Source organism: Bufo gargarizans, chromosome 6 (assembly GCF_014858855.1).
Source record: "Bufo gargarizans isolate SCDJY-AF-19 chromosome 6, ASM1485885v1, whole genome shotgun sequence".
In the NCBI taxonomy this organism is placed as follows: domain Eukaryota; kingdom Metazoa; phylum Chordata; class Amphibia; order Anura; family Bufonidae; genus Bufo; species Bufo gargarizans.
The window spans coordinates 358,577,430-358,598,613 of record NC_058085.1 but is presented as its reverse complement, the minus strand read 5'-3'; the positions used below and the strand labels follow the sequence as shown (position 1 = coordinate 358,598,613).

The 21,184-nt window shown below is 47.7% G+C and overlaps 1 protein-coding gene across 2 annotated transcripts in view; it reads right to left on the bottom strand.

Annotated features, from left to right (window-relative positions):
• KIF11 (kinesin family member 11) overlaps positions 1-12,215 on the bottom strand; it is a 65,234-nt gene extending 53,019 nt beyond the window's left edge. The window contains exon 1 of one of the 2 annotated variants that reach the window (XM_044298888.1): positions 12,118-12,215. The gene's annotated coding sequence lies outside the window, so the exon portion shown is untranslated. The remainder of the gene's footprint in view (positions 1-12,117) is intronic. The other variant, XM_044298889.1, reaches the window with a different exon arrangement.
• Positions 12,216-21,184: the final 8,969 nt, after the last annotated feature.

Sequence of the window (21,184 nt, the reverse complement as noted above, 5' to 3'; positions counted from 1 at the left end):
CATTTAAAAGATTCGAACTTCCCATCACTAACGAGTGCTCCGGGGGACACTCAGCAATAGAGTCTCCTCCGCACATTCTGGATGTTTGCAAGGGACACCGATGATCAGATAACTGACTCCCTACATAGGACATTCCAGTTGTAGCAAGGGACATCATAAGGCGTCCTGCACGTGACTGTATCCATGCTGCGGTCCGAACCCACAGATCGACAAAATACTGATCGTGTGCCACCACCAGTTTTTCCCTCACTCCCAACAGTATAAATGGCTACGCTCGTCCATAAAACAGGCATTTTCTAAAACATCTTGTTCTATAATTTGCAGAAAGGACACACGGACGCAGATGGCACATGGAGGACATCCGTGTACAGTCCGTTTTTTTTCTTTCAGACTAGAAACACAAGAATCCTTATGTGATCCACACAAAAAAAAAAAAATGCAGATCAGACACAGACACAGATACAAAATACAGTCGTGTGCATGAGGCCCAGCACTAAGATATACCGCCACTCCCTAACGGATGGGCGTACAACCGATTGCAAAAATGAAGGATCCCCAAAATCTCTACCTGGGCAGAACCAGAGCTCCGCAGGCGCTGCGCAGCCAGCACCCCATGCACCAGCCAGGGACGGCGCGCAGTAGAGATCTAAAGCGGACATGGTGCAGCCACAGAGGAGACATTGGAAGGAATGAAACACCTTACATACAATAAAGAGAAAATAATGATTTAAATTACAATCATTTTTATCCTTTGCATTACTCAGCCCTTACTAAAAAGGGGAAAACAAAAAAAGGTATTTAGAGAAAAAACACAATTTTTAAAACTAAAGAGTCTGGCTATTTAAAGGTTAAATCAACTCAGACCGAACTTAGCCTTCACCCCCAGGGCTGAACGTATGGTAGTGTCTAAACTCCAGACACCAAACGGACCTTCTGACGTCACACTATCACGTGACATTTCTAGGTCACGTGGGTCGGCAGCCAGCGCGCGCTTCAGAAGTTATATTACAGCAGGAACTTGGTCAGGCATGGCTGCTCTCGCTCTGCGCACCAGCGTCTTTAGCACTGACAGGGGAGAGTGTCTGCCTGAGAGGTACATGTGAAGCCTGTGGAGGGGGCCTGACAATTCTAGGAGGTGTGAGGAGGGGCTGTCATGTGGGATGGGGGGGCTACTATGGTGTGGGATTGTATGATGGGGGGTACTATGGTGTGGGATTGTATGATGGGGGGTACTATGGTGTGGGATTGTATGATGGGGGGGGGGGACTATGGTGTGGGATTGTATGATGGGGGTACTATGGTGTGGGATTGTATGATGGGGGGTACTATGGTGTGGGATTGTATGATGGGGGGTACTATGGTGTGGGATTGTATGATGGGGGGTACTATGGTGTGGGATTGTATGATGGGGGTACTATGGTGTGGGATTGTATGATGGGGGGGGGACTATGGTGTGGGATTGTATGATGGGGGGGGACTATGGTGTGGGATTGTATGATGGGGGGGGACTATGGTGTGGGATTGTATGATGGGGGGGACTATGGTGTGGGATTGCATGATGGGGGGACTATGGTGCGGGATTGCATGATGGGGGGACTATGGTGCGGGATTGCATGATGGGGGCGCTGCGGTGCGGGATTGTATGATGGGGGCGCTGCGGTGCGGGATTGTATGATGATGGGGGCGCTGCGGTGCGGGATTGTATGATGATGGGGGCGCTGCGGTGCGGGATTGTATGATGATGGGGGCGCTGCGGTGCGGGATTGTATGATGATGGGGGCGCTGCGGTGCGGGATTGTATGATGATGGGGGCGCTGCGGTGCGGGATTGTATGATGATGGGGGCGCTGCGGTGCGGGATTGTATGATGATGGGGGGCGCTGCGGTGCGGGATTGTATGATGGGGGGGGGGCGGTGCGGGATTGCATGATGGGCGGTGCGGGATTGCATGATGGGCGGTGCGGGATTGCATGATGGGCGGTGCGGGATTGCATGATGGGGGGGCGGTGCGGGATTGTATGATGGGGGGGGCGGTGCGGGATTGTATGATGGGGGGGGGCGGTGCGGGATTGTATGATGGGGGGGGGCGGTGCGGGATTGTATGATGGGGGGGGGCGGTGCGGGATTGTATGATGGGGGGGGCGGTGCGGGATTGTATGATGGGGGGGGGGGCGGTGCGGGATTGTATGATGGGGGGGGTGCGGTGCGGGATTGTATGATGGGGGCGCTGCGGTGCGGGATTGTATGATGGGGGCGCTGCGGTGCGGGATTGTATGATGGGGGCGCTGCGGTGCGGGATTGTATGATGGGGGCGCTGCGGTGCGGGATTGTATGATGGGGGCGCTGCGGTGCGGGATTGTATGATGGGGGCGCTGCGGTGCGGGATTGTATGATGGGGGCGCTGCGGTGCGGGATTGTATGATGGGGGCGCTGCGGTGCGGGATTGTATGATGGGGGCGCTGCGGTGCGGGATTGTATGATGATGGGGGCGCTGCGGTGCGGGATTGTATGATGGGGGGGCGGTGCGGGATTGTATGATGGGGGGGGCGGTGCGGGATTGTGTGATGGGTGCGCTGCGGTGCGGGATTGTGTGATGGGTGCGCTGCGGTGCGGGATTGTGTGATGGGTGCGCTGCGGTGCGGGATTGTGTGATGGGGGGGCGCTGCGGGATTGTATGATGGGGGGGCGGTGCGGGATTGTATGATGGGGGGGCGGTGCGGGATGGGATTGTATGATGGGGGGGGCGGTGCGGGATGGGATTGTATGATGATGGGGGGGGCGGTGCGGGATTGTATGATGGGGGGCGGTGCGGGATTGTATGATGGGGGGCGCTGCGGATTGTGTGATGGGGCGCTGCGGGATTGTGTGATGGGGGCGCTGCGGTGCGGGATTGTGTGATGGGGGCGCTGCGGTGCGGGATTGTGTGATGGGGGCGCTGCGGTGCGGGATTGTGTGATGGGGGCGCTGCGGTGCGGGATTGTATGATGATGGGGGGCGCTGCGGTGCGGGATTGTATGATGATGGGGGCGCTGCGGTGCCGGGATTGTATGATGATGGGGGCGCTGCGGTGCGGGATTGTATGATGATGGGGGCGCTGCGGTGCGGGATTGTATGATGATGGGGGCGCTGCGGTGCGGGATTGTATGATGATGGGGGCGCTGCGGTGCGGGATTGTATGATGATGGGGGCGCTGCGGTGCGGGATTGTATGATGATGGGGGCGCTGCGGTGCGGGATTGTATGATGATGGGGGCGCTGCGGTGCGGGATTGTATGATGATGGGGGCGCTGCGGTGCGGGATTGTATGATGGGGGGGGCGGTGCGGGATTGCATGATGGGCGGTGCGGGATTGTATGGGGGGGGGCGGTGCGGGATTGTATGATGGGGGGGGCGGTGCGGGATTGTATGATGGGGGGGGGGGCGGTGCGGGATTGTATGATGGGGGGGCGGCGCGGGATTGTATGATAGGGGGGGCGGTGCGGTGCGGGATGGGATTGTATGATGATGGGGGGGGGGCCGTGCGGGATGATTGGGGGCTGCTATCTGGGGGGCCACGTTGTATGTCACATGTTTTACTGAATAGAACAGGTCTCCATCTTCTCCGCACCTGATATTTATTCTTATATATTTTCTACTGTACAAGTCGAAGTGAAAGCTGCAGGTTTTACTGTTTAATAAAAACTTATTGTTGAACCCCAAAAAAAGGTATTCTATATATTTATGTTCATTTCTCTATTTTTATTATTTTTTATTGCAGTCCTGCTGTATTCTCGGCGCTTGTAGCTGTGCATACGTCTGTAATGGTCAGTGTTGAGTGAAGCTTCATTCAAAACTTGTGAGTAATATTGTACAGTGATTCGTCTCTGTACAGTCTTAGAATGTATGGGCTCCGAGGAGCCGAAGCAAGTTATTAACAAAGTTGCGTGAGACCCCATTGAATAACCCGAGTAGTGGATTTTTAAAGTGGAAAAACACTTTGACCCTGGGTTCACACCTGAGCATTCTGAAAGGAGCGCTCTGTATGCGCGATTGTACCGGCGTTTGCAATCGCGCATACAGAGACAAGCGAACGCCCATTGTCGCGCGTTCCCGAAAGTCTATGTACAGGAACACGCGACAAAACGCCCCAAAGAAGCTCAAGAACTTTTTTGAGCGTAGGGAGTTTTACAGCGCGTTCAAACGTGCTGTAAAACGCTCAAGTGTGAACCAGGGCCATAGGGAAGCATTGGTTTTCATGTGTTGAGCGTTTTACAGCGCGTTTGAACGCGCTGTAAAACGCTCAGGTGTGAACCCAGCGTAAAACTTTAAACAGAACTCTGCTTCGGTTCAGAGGTTCTAGACGGGACCGAAGCAGAGTTCAGTTTCAAGTGCTTTTCCACTTAAAAAATCAACTACCTGAGTTATTCAATGGAGTCTCGTGCAACTTCATGAATAACTGACTTCGGCTCCTCGGAGCCCATACATTCTAAGACTGTACGTAGTCTAATCACTGTAGTGTACAGTATTAATCCAAAGTTTTAAACAAAGTGTCTTCGGATGAAGCCTCCAACGCTCACTGCGCTTGACACTGACAATGGCCTAACGGACGCTTACATTACACCGCCCCGCGGATCTGTGAGGAACAGCATTTACTGCTACAGGGGGGACTCCCTGTACAATGCTTATACCCCTTTCTGACCACCCAACGTAAATATACAGTCCTGATCAAAAGTTTGAGACCACTTGAAAAATGGCAAAAAATCCTATTTAGCATGGCTGGATCTTAACAAGGTTCCAAGTTGAGCTTCAGCATGCAACAAGAAGAAATGAGAGCGAGACCAAACATTTTTTGAGCATTCAATTTAATGAAAACAACGAATAATCTGAAACCGGCTGTTTTTCAGCTGATTAAAAGTTTAGGGCCACACCTCCAAAAAAGAACTAACCCCCCCCCCCCCCCCCCAAAAAAAAAAAAAAAAAGAAATCCAACTTCCAAACATAAACTCAGTAATGAGTAGCTCCGCCGTTATTGTTTCGGCATGCTTGATGCAAGCGTTTCCATGAGGTGAGTGGGAACATTTCTCCAGGTGGTGAAGACGGCCGCACGAAGGCCATCTACTGTCTGGAACTGTTCTCCATTTTTGTAAACTTCCCCTGCCATCCATCCCCAAAGGTTCTCAATTGGATTTACATCAGGGGAACACGCAGGATGGGCCAAAAGAGTGATGTTATTCTCCTGGAAGAAGTCCCTTGTCCTGCGGGCATTGTGTACTGTAGCGTTGTCCTGTTACCACACAGACGAGGGCCCTCAGTCATGAGGAATGCTCTCTGCAACATCTGGACATAGCCAGCGGCCGTTTGACCAGGGCTGTGGAGTCGGTAGATAAATGGTCCGACTCCTCCGTTTTTGGTACTTCCGACTCCTTTGTATTTAATATGCGAATGTCATTACCACAGAAGTACTGGCCAGGAAGCCGCTGCCTTCTCCGCTGTGTGCTGATCTTCTGCTGAAGATAGGGCAGTGCAAGGATCCAGGACGGGGCATTTATTGTAAAACATGATTTCCCCAGTAGAATCCCATAGTCATGTTTAAGCTAACAATCGAGTTTACAAGTTTTTATAGCCTTAGCTGAATGGCAGCAGTTTTTCTGATGGTTTACAGCTTCAGTCTTGAGCTATTGACCATCCATTCCCTTATACAAGTGTCTCTAGTCCTGCAAAAAACATATTTACTTAATCGGTTATCAGTGAGAGGCGAGGCTAACCATGGGCATTGTGTTCCCTGTAACATCAGAACACAACACAATGGAAAGTATAAGTATTACCGCTCCTTAACTGTGCGTTGTGTGCCATATAGTGAAGCATATGAAAAGCTTCTTCATGGTCACTTAACGTGTTCGTTTTGCGGTAACGTGACGCACTGCATGCATTGGCCTTTATTCTTACAGTACAGAAGTACCATATTTATCACAAAAGTGGGGGGAAAATAGCAGTGCGTCTTATGGGGCGAATGCTACGACCGTCCGGTGAATAGCCTGAGAGGGAGGAGGGGCTGGGGGCCGGCATCTGTTTCTGTAATGGCAGCGGGGCCCGGGGCAGTCACTGTATTCTCCTACACCGGGCCCCGCTCACTGTAGTATACGGTAATCATATCTAACTTGTGGGTATTGTTAAAGTATTCCAATCATCTTAAAAACTTCTTGGCAGTCAGGGGGCCGGGCGGGCGCTCATAGCCGGGCCCCGCTGCCATTACAGAAACAGATTCCGGCCCCCATTCACTAAACAGGGACACTGTTATGGGGGGGGATCTGTGGATGACACATAAGATAAGATGCTATATATGTGTCATCCACAGATGCCCCCACAATGATCCCCCATAACAGTGCCCCCAACAGATGCCCCCATAACAGTGCCACCCACAGACCACCATTAGTTCAAAAGCACACCTTTTGGTTAAAAATATTTTTTTTCTTATTTTCCTCCTCAAAAACCTAGGTGTGTCTTATAGGGTGAAAAATATGGTAATTAATTATAACTTTTTGTGAATTGGGACATTTAAACTTTGCTTTTTTATTTATTTTTATTTCAATTTAAATCTAGTAGGGATTGGAGTCGGTTCATTTTTTGCCAACTCCGACTCCAGTTACCCAAAATTGCCTCCGACTCCACAGCCCTGCATTTGACGCCCCTGCACTTCCTGAAGCTCCATTGTTCCACTGAAGGAAAAAGCACCCCAGACCATTATGGCGCCCCCTCCACTGTGGCGCGTAGAAAACATCTCAGGTGGGATCTGCTCGTCATGCCAGTAACGTTGGAAATCATCAAGGTTAAATTTTTTCTCATCGGAGAATAAAACTTTCTTCCACCTTTGAATGTCCCATGTTTGGTGCTCTCTTGCAAAGTCCAAACGAGCAGTTCTGTGGCGTTCAAGGAGACGAGGTCTTTGAAGCCCTTCAGTCTCAGATGCCGTCTGATGGTTATGGGGCTGCAGTCAGCACCAGTAAGGGCCTTAATTTGGGTTGAGGATCGTCCAGTGTCTTGACGGACAGCCAATTGGATCCTCCGGCTCAGTGCTGGTGAAATGCTTTTGGGTCTAACACTTGACTTTTTTTTGTTCCATAACCCTCAGGATCATAAAAAATGATAATTCCAAATGACTGTCTTACTGCGTCCCACCTGTGTCCCCCCCAGCTTATGCAGTTCAGCAACCCGACCACGTTCAAAAAGGGAGAGTTTTTTTGCCTTTGTCATCACAACGTGTGACTACCTGACAGAGAATGACAATGAATCCACAGATTTGGCCTTTTAAGGCCCCTTTCACACGGGTGAGATTTCCGCCCGGGTGCAATACGTTCACCTCACTCACTGAATCCGGACCCATTCATTTCTATGGGGCTGTGCACACGAACAGTGATTTTCACGCATCACTTGTGTGTTGCGTGAAAATCGCAGCATGTTCTATATTGTGTGTTTTCCACGCAACGCATTCCTCATAGAAGTGAATGGGGCTGCGTGAAAATCGCAAGCAAGTGTGGATGTGGTGTGATTTTCACGCACGGTTGCTAGGAGACGATCGGGATGGAGACCCGATCGTTATTATTTTCCCTTATACCATGGTTATAAGGGAAAATAATAGTATTCTGAATACAGAATGCATAGTATAATAGGGCTGGAGGGGTTAAAAATAATAATAATTTAACTCACCTTAATCCACTTGATCGCGCAGCCGGCATCTCTTCTGTCTTCTTCTTTGCTGTGTGCAGGAAAAGGACCTGTGGTGACTTCACTCCGGTCATCAGATGATCCATCACCATGGTAAAAGATCATGTGACTGACCATGTGATGACCGCAGTGACGTCACCACAGGTCCTTTTCCTGCACGCAGCAAAAAAGAAGACGGAAGAGAAGCCGGGCTACGCGATCAAGTGGATTAAGGTGAGTTAAAAATTATTATTTTTTTAACCCCTCCAGCGCTATTGTACTATACATTCTGTATTCAGAATGCTATTATTTTCCCTTATAACCATGTTATAAGGGAAAATAATACAATCTACTGAACACCGATCCCAAACCCGAACTTCTGTGAAGAAGTTCGGGTTTAGGTACCAAACATGCTGATTTTTCTCACGCGCGTGCAAAACGCATTATAATGTTTTGCACTCGCGTGGAAAAATCATGCATGTTCCCGCAACGCCCATGTGAAAGAGGCCTAAAGGCATGTGGTCCGAAAATTTGGATCAGCTGAAAAACAGCCTGTTTCAGTTTAATCGTTATTTTTAATTAATTGAATGCTCAAAAAATGTTTTGTCTCACTCTCATTTCTTCTTGTTGCATGTTGAAGCTCTACTTGGAACCTTGTTAAGATCCAACAATGTAAAATATGTTTTTTTTGCCATTTTTCAAGTAGTCTTAAACTTTTGATCAGGATTGTACCTCGGTGGGTGGGTATTTAAATATGGTGGCCGCTCGTGAGCACCATAGCTGCTGGGTGCTGTTTTAACCCCTTAAGGACCCATGACGTACATGTACTTCATGAGGTCTGGGGGAAGATCGGGGTGGAATCGCTGCACCATGGGTGCTCTTACCGGCAGGCAGCTATGCCCTGCAGCTCCAAGCGCTGCGATTGGATGATCAATGTGTCGTCACATCGCAGCACAGGAAGCTGTCAGCAGCTGCTGGGAGGAGGTCAGAGGACAGTGGCCGGTGCTGAACTGGTCAGCACCGGTCACCTCCGAGGTGAGGCAGGGAACACCAGTGTTTTGGGTCCCCTGCCAGCGCTGCGATTGGCTGAAACAACGCTCCAGCCAATGGCAGCGCTATAGCTGCACAGGAAGAGGCAGAACGTCCCTGCATGCAGCCATTCTAGCTAGTGACTGCTTGCAGATAGGTTCTGTGGCTTGCTGGGACTTGTGCTGTACCACCACTACGAATTTAACGCCTTTGCTGCTGAAAAGAAGAAAGAACAACAACATCTGGAATAGCTGCACAATTTTTGCAGTCCCCCCCCATCCTTTTTTTAAGGACACCATTTGGTCCGTGCATTTTTTTTTTTTTTAACCATTTTCCAGCTCTGCATCACTTTTTCTGTGTGGGACCTGTGACCGCCAAGTGCTTTTCAGTGCATTTTGCAACCACTGAGCACCGATCAGTAGTGTCCATTACTGATCGCGTCTGCTCAGTTTGCGCTGCAAGTAATTTATTTTTATTTTTTTGCTGAAAATGTTTTTATTTTTTTAGAACTTTTCTTCTAAATTTAAATTTCAAATTTATTACAAGCCCCTTCAAGTGTGAAAACACTACATACACTCCCCACACTAAATAAAGGTTTACACGTTTCACACCTCAATAAAATAAAAATGTCCCATTCATCCCAACGACTATATTCAGCTGAAGGGGCATACGCCATGCTTGCCTCTGATACAGAGTCTGCCAGTGAGGAAGAAGAGGATGCCACTTTCCTCTACCCCCTCATCCTCATCCGCTGATGAGGGACCCTTTAGACCAGGCATGCTCAACCTGCGGCCCTCCAGCTGTTGTAAAACTACAACTCCCACAATGCCCTGACGTAGGCTGTTTGGGCATGCTGGGAGTTGTAGTTTTGCAACAGCTGGAGGGCCGCAGGTTGAGCATGCCTGCTTTAGAAGGTGCCCCAGGGTAGCAGCAGAGGAGGCCCCCCAGAGTGAGCCCACATGGACCCCACCCCCTGACCATTATCAGCCCCAAATTCCGGAGTTCGTGGGCCACTCAGGAATTTTGATAGATTGTGCGGACTTCGCTGAGCTAGATTTTTTCAAAATCTTCTCTGAAAATTTTGTAAATCTAGTGGTGACCGAAACCAATTTAGACGCCCAACAATTCATTGCTCAGAACCCGAGTTCTCCATACGCTAGACCCCTAGGTTGGACCCCAGTAGATGCAGCAGAGATGATGAAGTTTTGGGGACTCGTGCTGCATATGGGCGTAGTAAAGAAGCCAAACGTTAGACAATATTGGAATTCTGACATTTTCTACCAGACTCCAATTTTCAGTCAGACCATGAACCCGAAGCGGTTTGAATGGCAGCTAAAACCCATGTCTCTGTAGGTAACGCATAGAAAAGGTCTATCTGGTGTATGGGAAATAGACAGTTCACTGTGAGCAGGCTAAACTCCATGTCTGAAGAGGACCTCACCAGCAGGAGAACCTCTCTGTATATAACACATAGAAAAGGTCTATCTGGTGTATGGGAAATAGACAGTTCTCTGTGAGCAGGCTAAACTCCATGTCTGAAGAGGACCTCACCAGCAGGAGAACCTCTCTGTATATAACACATAGAAAAGGTCCGTCTGGTGTATGGGAAATAGACAGTTCACTGTGAGCAGGCTAAACTCCATGTCTGAAGAGGACCTCACCAGCAGGAGGACCTCTCTGTATATAACACATAGACAAGGTCCGTCTGGTGTATGGGAAATAGACAGTTCTCTGTGAGCAGGCTAAACTCCATACCTGAAGAGGACCTCACCAGCAGGAGAACCTCTCTGTATATAACACATAAAAAAGGTCCGTCTGGTGTATGGGAAATAGACAGTTCACTGTGAGCAGGCTAAACTCCATGTCTGAAGAGGACCTCACCAGCAGGAGAACCTCTCTGTATATAACACATAGAAAAGGTCCGTCTGGTGTATGGGAAATAGACAGTTCACTGTGAGCAGGCTAAACTCCATGTCTGAAGAGGACCTCACCAGCAGGAGAACCTCTCTGTATATAACACATAGAAAAGGTCCGTCTGGTGTATGGGAAATAGACAGTTCACTGTGAGCAGGCTAAACTCCATGTCTGAAGAGGACCTAACAAGCAGCAGATCTGATGGGGCTCATGCTGAGCTTTCCTTTGACCATGATGATGGTGAAATCACAGGTTACCGCCAGAGTATTGCAATCTGGATGTATAATTTGATGGTAACATTTCACAGATAACACTTGATGAATAGAAAATTTGAGCCGATACTTTCGTTTTCTCGGACACTGGAAGGCGGACATTTCTCAGTGATTAGAGGCTCCTCTGCAGCATCATCTGAGGTCACACCTTGTTCTAACAGGACTCGGGGTGAAGGGCGTCCATGATATGGATTCACGTTTTATAGTGATATTAAACAGTTAGGCCTCCTGCACACAAAAGTTTTTTGTTTCCGTTTAGCAAAAGGCTTTTTAAATCCCATATATGGAAAAAAACGGAATGTACTCCGTATGCATTCAGTTTCCGTTTTTCAGTTCGAAGATAGAACAGGTCATATTATTGCCCGCAAATCATGTTCCGTGGCTCCATTCAAGTCAATGGGGCTGTAAAATGAACGGATACAGAATGCATCCGTATGTTTTCCGTATTTGTTCCATTTTTTGATAAACCGTCTATTGAAAATTTTATGCCCTGTGGAATTTTAGAATGTAATTACTGTATATGCCTTGTTTAAGTTCCTCAAAAAACGCAAACCAAACAGAAACGGAACGGAAACTGAGACAGTACTGAAACAAAAAAAAATAAAAAAACGTATCCTTTTAAAACGGACTTCAAAACCATCCGGTCTTCTGCAGGAGGCCTTATAAGGATTAAAAATAAAAATGAGATTTTCTACCACTCATCTGTTCAACTTTATTTGGCAAAATTATTGTAATGGATCACATACCACAAAGGGTTAAGAAGGTCCTTACGGAGTATGGAGTTTAGCCAATTCACTTTGAATCAGCTAAATCCCATCATAGTTCTGTACCTAACCACTAGGGGGCTAAGAGGTCCGTACCGTGTATGGAGTTTAGACGGCTCCTATAGAGTTGGCTATTCCCCATACTTAGTAAGGACCAGGTCCGCACCGTGTATGGAGTTTAGCCAAATCAATGTGAGCTGGCTAAACACTAGCTCTGTTCCGGACCCGTCCACTAGGGGGCAAAAAGGTCCGTACCGTGTCTGGAGTTTAGACAGCTCATAGAGAGCTGGCTATTTCCCATACTGCAAAACGACCAGGTCCGTTTGGTGTCTGGAGTTTAGACACAACCCTGAACGTATGGTTCCATATGGGAGAACGGTGAAAGCACCAAAAAGGGAGACCGCACTCGGCAGTACGGTATGAACGATGGCATACGATATCACGACAGCACACATCCTACCTGTCCGCGGCTCCGGTACTCGGCGGGGGACGTTACACAGCGCGCACAGCCGCCGACTCTCCTCTACACTGTGGGGACGTTTGAAAATTGCGCTTCCGAAAGCGACAGCCAATCCGCGCTCAGCAACGCCTAGGGAATGCGGATTGGTCCGCTGATGACACGTCGTTACGGATTGGATGGTGTATGCATCACGTGATCTCGTTTAAAACTCCAGAAGCTTTTCTTTAGGCTGCCGCTGCTGACGTCACGTGTGTTGGTGAGAAGCCCCGCCCATTAGGCTGTGGCGACGGCTTCCTGTTTACTAGGGGCAGCAGAGCCCAGAGCTCTGTGGTCACACACTGCGGTGTCTGTTACATGCTGTCCGCTCTGCCTGCTCTGTGCACAGCGCTGACTGCCGTGTGTTCTAGTACAGGCATAGATTATATTCTATTTATTAGATTTTTCCTTTAGGTCATATACATTTTTTGCGTTTTTTGTTTTCAGTGATACATGGGACATTGTTTTTATACTAGTTTTTTTTTAGTATTTTTTGTTTGTTTCATTTTTATACCAAGGAAAAAGTATTTTTCTTATTTTTTTCTTAATAGCAGAAAGTGCAAGTGACATAACTTTTGCGATATGGTCCCTTCTGTGATCGTTTTGATATTTGCTTCATTGTTATTAGAAAGTGCAGTGTAATTATCATTTTTTTGGTCTTTATATTAAAGGGAACCTGTCACCGGGATTTTGTGTATAGAGCTGAGGACATGGGTTGCTAGATGGCCGCTAGCACATCCGCAATACCCAGTCCCCATAGCTCTGTGTGCTTTTATTGTGTAAAAATACAATTTGATCCATACGCAAATCACCCTGAGATGTGTCCTGTACGTGAGATGGGCGCAGCACCGCCCCGCATCCTCAGAATCTCCTCCTTGCTCCCCGACGTCAGAAAGCCGTGAGACTATCGTGAAAGGTTTGCTTTAAAGAGGACCCGTCCCCTCCCCTGACATGTTTGTTTTTGTAACTATTTGTATTCCCCATGTAATAACAGTTCTAGGGCATCTACTCTTATGACTGTATGTTGCGCCATTCCTCTATTATTCCTTCTCCAAGTTTATGGATAAAGGTACAGATGAGAGTTACCGGCCTGAGGATAGGCCATCAATAGAGAGTTACCGGCCTGAGGATAGGCCATCAATAGAGAGTTACCGGCCTGAGGATAGGCCATCAATAAATATAACTTGGACAACCCCTTTAATAAACTAGCAACAGTACCTTATAGATCATCTTCAGTGTGTTCTTATACATCCTTGTGCCGCTTTCATGCGCTGTATATGCCTGAAAAAAAGTCTTATAAAGTAATCATTTCCTGCTCCAGCAGTCACGCTAGAAGTCAAGGGGGTAGCCCTTCCCTTACCTCAGGCTGTACCTCCCCTGCCCTAACCCCGCCTCTATGCACTGTAATTGACACCCGGTTCAGTCGCCAGGACCATGCTTGAGCAGGCTGCGCATGCGCCGTCCTCCTCATTCGCCGCGCGATCCCGTCTATCGAGCGGACTCAAGCGCGATCCTGTAATTCAGTGCTCCTAGAGGCTCCGTTTGCCCACCTCTTTTCACGCCCTTCTTCTCTTGATTGACAGCAGCCACTGAACGGCGCGAGATTTACACTGCAGACACGGCCGGGGGAGGAGAGCAGCGTTGCCCTGGCCCTGTCAATCAAGAGAAGAAGGGCGTGAAAAGAGGTGGGCACTAATGTCAGTCAGCTTAATACCCATTTTTCAGGTGACAGAATCCCTTTAAATGGGTTATCCAAGATTTTAATATTGATGACCTATCCTCACATTATACACTGCTCATATCCAGGGATTATGACCACCCTGCAATCCAGCAGCGGTGGTCGTGCTTGCACAATATAGGGAAAAGTGCTGGAATCTGGTGGCAGCAGCTCTGGACCTGTCCACCTTGTATCTGTGCTGCAACGGTGGTTGTAACCATGGAAACAGGCCGTGTTTAATGTGATGGAAAAATGAATCCAGCCAGCAAAAGAGACAATATTTATTTAATGCACTTTACAGACATTGGCATCACACTGTCCACCAATGGGGCTCACAATCTAAGTTCCCTATCAGTATGTCTTTGGAGTGTGAGAGGAAACCCACACAAACACAGGGAGAACATACAAACTCCATGCAGATGTTCGCCTTAATGTTTTACTTTTGTGTTTTAATTTTTGATGTTTGTTATATTCTTTAGTTTGAATTGTGTAATACTTTATGGTAGACATTCTATGCAAAATGGGGCTCACACTCTAAGTTCCCTATCAGTACGTCTTTGGAGTGTGAGAGGAAACCGGAGAACTCCCACACAACACGGGGAGAACATGCAAACTCCATGCAGATGTTGTCCTTGGTTAGATTCAAACCCAGGACCTCAGCGCTGCAAGGCACCAGTGCTACCCACTGAGCCACCCTGCTATGGATATTCACAATATATTAGTAAGTGCCATTTGCTAAAGGGAGAAAACCCCTTTAGTACAGACCACCCTGACGTGTATGGTCTGTGGGTGGTCCACAAGTGGTTAACCAATGGGATGTAGTAAAAGTGAACTTTGAATGCTGTGGTTGTCGCACCTGCAGGCTGCAGTGCTTTTGGCTCAGTGTATAAGCAGCTACATCGCCCGTCCGCTCTGCTGAGTGATGACAGTAGCCGTCTCCTGGTTGGACTGTGATAACCCTGCACGTCCACTACTATGTAGATGGCAGGTAAACAATGAAGCGGATGCAGCGCTTGCGCAAGCTCTGCAGCCCTTTCAAACATCTGATCAGAGGGGGTACCAAGAGTCGGACCCCCCCCCACTGAAAAATACAGAGCTAAGAATTCCACTTGCACCAGCTAGACTTGATCAGGGCATGCTAAGGTGATCTCAGGAGGCTTTCCTTGCTGAGTTCTACAGTCCGCAAGTGTCGATGAAGTCAATCTCCTCCCGGAAGAAAAGACTCCCAGCTTCACTCTAAATCAGCAAAGCCGAAAGTCTTTTTTCGTCCGGGAGAAGACTAACGTCATTGGCACTTGTACAGTGCAGGTGTCAGAGGCGAGAGCCTCCTGAGATCAACTGTGCATGCGCTGATGAAGTCTCACTGGCACAAACACGAGATTTCAGGGACAGGCATCCAAACAGTAAGGCCCCTTTCACACGGGCGCTCAGATGCGATGCGTGAGTTGAACGCATTGCACCCGCACTGAATCCCGACCCATTAATTTCTATGGGGCTGTTCACATGAGCGGTGATTTTCACGCATCACTTGTGCGTTGTGTGAAAATCGCAGCATGTTCTATATTGTGCTTTTTTTCACGTGACGCAGGCCCCATAGAAATGAATGGGGTTGCGTGAAAATCGCAAGCAAGTGCGGATGCGGTGCGATTTTCATGCACGGTTGCTAGGAGACGAGCGGGATGGAGACCCGATCATTATTATTTTCCCTTATAACATGGTATATGATCTTTTACCATGGTGATGGATCATGTGATGACCGGAGTGACGTCACCACAGGTCCTGTTCCTGCACACAGCAAAGAAAGAAGACAGAAGGAGATGTCCGCTGCGCGATCAAGTGGATTAAGGGGAGTTAATTATTTTTTATTTTATTTTTAACCCCTCCAGCGCTATTTTACTATGCATTCTGTATTCAGAATGCTATTATTTTCCCTTATAACCATGTTATAAGGGAAAATAATGCAATCTACAGAACACCGATCCCAAGCCCGAACTTCTGTGAAGAAATTCGGGTTTGGGTACCAAACATGCCGATTTTTCTCACGCTCGTGCAAAACGCAGACAGACGGAGTCACATGCATCACATAAGTCAGTGATTGGCCTCACTGGTGATGTGTTGCCAAGCAGCATGGGACCCAGCAGTGATGTGCCACTTGGGTACATGTCTCTGCTGTAGCCAGTCATTGGCTGCAGTGGTGCACTTAAAGGGGTTGTCTGGGCTTTTTAATATCGATGACCTATCCTCAGGATAGGTCATTAATATCAAATTGACTGGGGTCGGACACAGCCGCCAATCAGCTGTACGGCACCCCCTGCCTCGGTATTCCTGGACAGGAAGACGGCACATGCGCACTGCACGCGCCATCTCCTCATACAGCTGATTGGTGGGGGTGTTGGACCCCTGCCAATCTGATACTGATGACCTACCCTGAGGATAGGTCATCAATATAAAAAAGCCCAGAAACCTCTTTAACTGTGTCCATTTGGAAGATTACACGACGGGGGCCATTGTTTGAAGGTGGGGGCACTGCACAGTATCAGGCTCCTCTCTCTTGCAGCACAGGCGCTGCAGGCTTTCGCAGGTCAGTACTCTAAAACTACTGAATGCCATCACGGAAGTGACAGACTGCTGAAGTCAGTGGGAGTTGACAGGTTCTTTTAAAGTGTTTGTCCAGCTTTTTTAAAGGGAACCTGTCACGGGATTTTGTGTATAGAGCTGAGGATATGGGTTGCTAGATGGCCGCTAGCACATCTGCAATACCCAGTACCCATAGCTCTGTGTGCTTTTATTGTGTAAAATAAATGATTTTATACATATGCAAATTAATTTCAGATGAGTCCTGTCCCTGAGATGAGTCACGTACAGCACTCATCTCAGGTTAATTTGCAAATGTATCAAATTGTTTTTTTTACACAATAAAACCACACAGAGCTATGGGGACTGGGTATTGTGGATGTGCTAGCGGCCATCTAGCAACCCATGTCCTCAGCTCTATACACAAAATCCCGGTGACAGGTTCCCTTTAACTCAGTAACAGCCTGTTGACCCATCAGTGACATGACGACCCGACCCAACACGTCACCACTGAGGCCAATTATTGGCTGCAGTGCTGCACGTGATCCCTTTCACTTTGAACATTAACACAAAGTTTGAGGGAACAGAGTGGTGGGCAGCAGGTGAGTATCCTTTGTTTTCACCAGGTACAACAGGCTGCTACTGACAGTTAAAAAATAATAATAATCTGGACAACCCCTTTAAGGTGTGTTGTCTCAAATAAATGTGCTTAGGTGTTTCTACATGAATGATAATGTCATAATCAGTGTTTACCATACATTTTACACAGTAAGTTGAACAAGAAGAAGAACAAGAATGGCAAGAATGATGACATCTTAATCTCTGACAAATTAATTTAGTTAAATAATTGGGGTTGTTATTTGATGAAACAATATTTCTTTATCTAAGCACAATACAGACACTCCCTGGTTTAAGTAAATGACAAGTCATCTTTTCTCTACATATTGGATAACTGTATGACCTCATTCCCTGACCTGATTCATACAGGGATGGCACAATGCTGAACAGTTGTAGCCGATTGTAACGGAGAGCTTACACTTAAAGGGTAACTGTTAACTTTTTTTTAAATTTTATTTGCTAGTTTATTAGAGCTAGGCATGTATATCTGAGTTAGGCTACTTTCACACTTGCGGCAGAGAGATCCGGCAAGCAGTTCCGTCGCCGGAACTGCCTGCCGGATCAGGCAAAACATTTGCCAACTGATGGCATTTGTAAGACTGATCAGGATCCTTAGGCCTCTTTCACACTTGCGTTGTCCGGATCCGGCGTGTACTCCACTTGCCGGAATTACACGCCGGATCCGGAAAAACGCAAGTGAACTGAAAGCATTTGAAGACGGATCCGTCTTCAAAATGCATTCAGTGTTACTATGGCAGCCAGGACGCTATTAAAGTCCTGTTTGTCATAGTAGTAGTGGGGAGCAAGGGAGCGGTATACTTACAGTCCGCGCGGCTCCCAGGGCGCTCCAGAATGACGTCAGAGCGCCCCATGCGCATGGATCACGTGATCCATGCGCGTGGGGCGCCCTGACGTCACTCTGGAGCGCCCCGGGAGCCGCACGGACAGTAAGTATACTGCTCCCCCACTCCCTACTACACTTTACCATGGCTGCCAGGAATTTAGCGTCCCGACAGCCATGGTAACCATTCAGAAAAAGCTAAACGCCGAAACGACGTTTAGCTTAAGGCCGGATCCGGATTAATGCCTTTTAATGGGCATTCATTCCGGATCCGGCCTTGCGGCAAGTCTTCAGGATTTTTGGCCGGAGCAAAAAGCGCAGCGTGCTGCGGTATTTTCTCCGGCCAAAAAACGTTCCAGTCCGGAACTGAAGACATCCTGATGCATCTTGAACGGATTTCTCTCCATTCAGAATGCATTAGGATAAAACTGATCAGGATTCTTCCGGCATAGAGCCCCGACGACGGAACTCTTATCACCTTTTTTTCAGTCTGCGCATGCGCAGACTGGAAGGACGGATCCGGCATTCTGAATGCCGGATCCGGCACTAATACATTCCTATGGGAAATAATGCCGGATCCGGCATTCAGGCAAGTCTTCAGTTTTTTTCGCCGGAGATAAAACCGTAGCATACTGCAGTTTTCTCTTTTGCCTGATCAGTCAAAATGATGCAAACTGAACGGATTACTCTCCATTCAGAATGCATGGGGATAAAACTGATCAGTTATTTTCTGGTATAGAACCCCTGTGACGGAACTCTATGCCGGAAAAGAAAAACGCTAGTGTGAAAGTACCCTTAGTCTGTCAATGATTGTCAAAAGATCTGTAATTACCTTATTATAACAGCTTTTATTAATGTCCTCTGTCCCTTTCCACTGCTCCCTTAAAAGACAGTTGCTATGGCTTGTCTGTCTCTGTCTCCTTCGCACTGCATGCCTGCATTAGGCTTCAGAGTGAGGAGGCGTGTCTCTCAGTAATCCAATCTGATTGGCTGGCAGGGAGCTGCTGGCTACAGCAAGTGTGTATGGGAAGTGAGTGAAAGCAGTTTTGGCCTCAGAGAACTGGCAGAGGAGCCATCTTGAGAAGGTCCTCATATTGTAAATGTTTAAAGGGATTCTGTCACCTATTTTTACCCTATAAAGATTCGGACATGCACGGCTAGATCGCCGCTAGCATGTCCGCAATATACCTGTCCCATAGCTCTGTGTTGTTTTATTGAGTGTAAATTTTTTTTTTATATATATGTAAATCAGCCTGGTAAGGAGCCCAAGGGGCTGTACTAACCGTTCTGGAGCCCAGCCACACCCCCCTGTGGAGGAGCCCAGCACCGCCTGTAACCAGGAATCTCCTCCTTGCTCAAGAACTCAGATCACCATAATCTTGCGATGTGCGAGCTAGCGCTGGCTGCTCTTCGCTCACTTTTTGAACCCTGTTCTGGGATCCGCACCTATAAGAAGGGGGGGGGGGCTGAATTTTGTGGTCTGATCTGAGGTCTGTGTCACGGTCCCTCCTGTGACAGAGGTTAGAAGATCTGAGAGACTGGCTGCACGTTACGTTATCTGACAGCCTATCTGTTTTGACTTGTTGCAGTGTTGTTGTTGGTAATGACCACATCTTGTCTCAAGTGTAGCTTGTGGTCATTACTGTTCCTCTATTTACCATGTGGTTGATATCTGCCTGGAGTTGGAAGAGCTGGTGTGTGGTCCTTATCTGAGTTCCTGCTCATCCATTTTCTATTGAAGATAAGTGTACTTCCCTTTGTATTTTGCTGTTTCCATTTGCTCGTTCTTTACTAGGCCTCAGGAAGACGCTGGTTTGTTCAATTGGGAAGGAACCAGTAGTCTCAGACCCCGTCACTACTCCTAGGGCTATTCAGGGTTCCTAGGGCCTAGGTTTCCGGTGTATGAATGTTCCTACCTTCAAGGTCTATTCATACTGACAGGAGTCAGGGCTAGGTTTAGGGTTTCCTAGGTGGTGACCTTTTCCCTTTCCCTAGCCATGATGACTAGTTTCTGGTCATTTTCATTCTGTTGTCATTCTGGTGTTACTCCCCTCCCCCCACATTGTGACAGTATTCAGGAGTTTGAGGGAGGGTGCTCCTGAATATTGGGTTCTGATCTGAGGGGGGGGGGGGGCTCCTGAATTTTGGGGTCTAATCTGAGGTCTGCAGGGACCTTTGGGAGAGGGGTACATGAAATTTGGGGCCTGATCTGATGTCTGCAGGGATCTGAGGGAAGAGGGTTTGGGGGGGGGGGGGGCATGTGAATTTTGGAGTGTGATCTGAGATCTCCTTCAAGGGATGGTGGGTTATATGGAGCCATATTAATTTGGGGTCTGATCTGAGGTCTGCATTTAAAGTAAAGAGGATATAGGGCACCACATGAATTTGTGGTCTGTATAAATTTGGGGTCTTATCTGGGGTTTGTGTGAATTTGGGGCTAATCTGGTTTCTGTATTAATTTTGGGGACTGTTCTGGGGTTTTATGCCTAAAGTCTGATTTTGGCCCTATCATTTTCTAGTTCTGTATATCTGTCATTTGGCATTTTTATTTTGGCAGTACAGTATTTGGCGTAGCTTTGTGGGAAAGGGGTGTGACCAAAACACATCTCTGTGCATGAAAATGTTGGCACTACAACTGTGCCAACTTGTAGGTGACATAAAGTTAGACTAGCCAGTTTTTTTCACTGACACATTTTTGGACGCCAAAATTCTAGTGTAAATTTGGCACATAATTTATAATTCTTAAAATTTATAAAGGTCCATGTACCAAAATAGTAATTTTGTCTAATATTAGAGGGGTTGTCCCACAAAAAATATTGTACAGTTTTTAAACCAGCAACTGTCACGATCAGTGTGGGGGGAAAACTGAACACAGGAGGGAAGGGGAACAGTAACTGGGCCTGGAAACTAAGGAAGGAACAGGTCACCTCCTAAACAACCCTAATCCAGACCCTAGCTACCTATCAATATGAATAGACCTTGAAGGTAGGAATATTCATAAGCTGGATACCTAGGCCCTCATATCCCTATAAGGGTACTTTCACACTAGCGTTTTTGTTTTCCGATATTAAGTTCTGTCACAGGAGCTCAACACCGGAAAAAAACAGATCAGTTTTATCCTAATGCATTGTAAATGGAGAGCATTCCATTCAGGATGCATCAGTTCAGTCCCTCTTACATTTTTTGGAAGGAGAAAATACCGCAGCATGCTGCAGTTTTCTCTCTGGGCAAAGATACTAATCACTTGCCGGAATGCCGGATACGGCATTAACTTACATTGA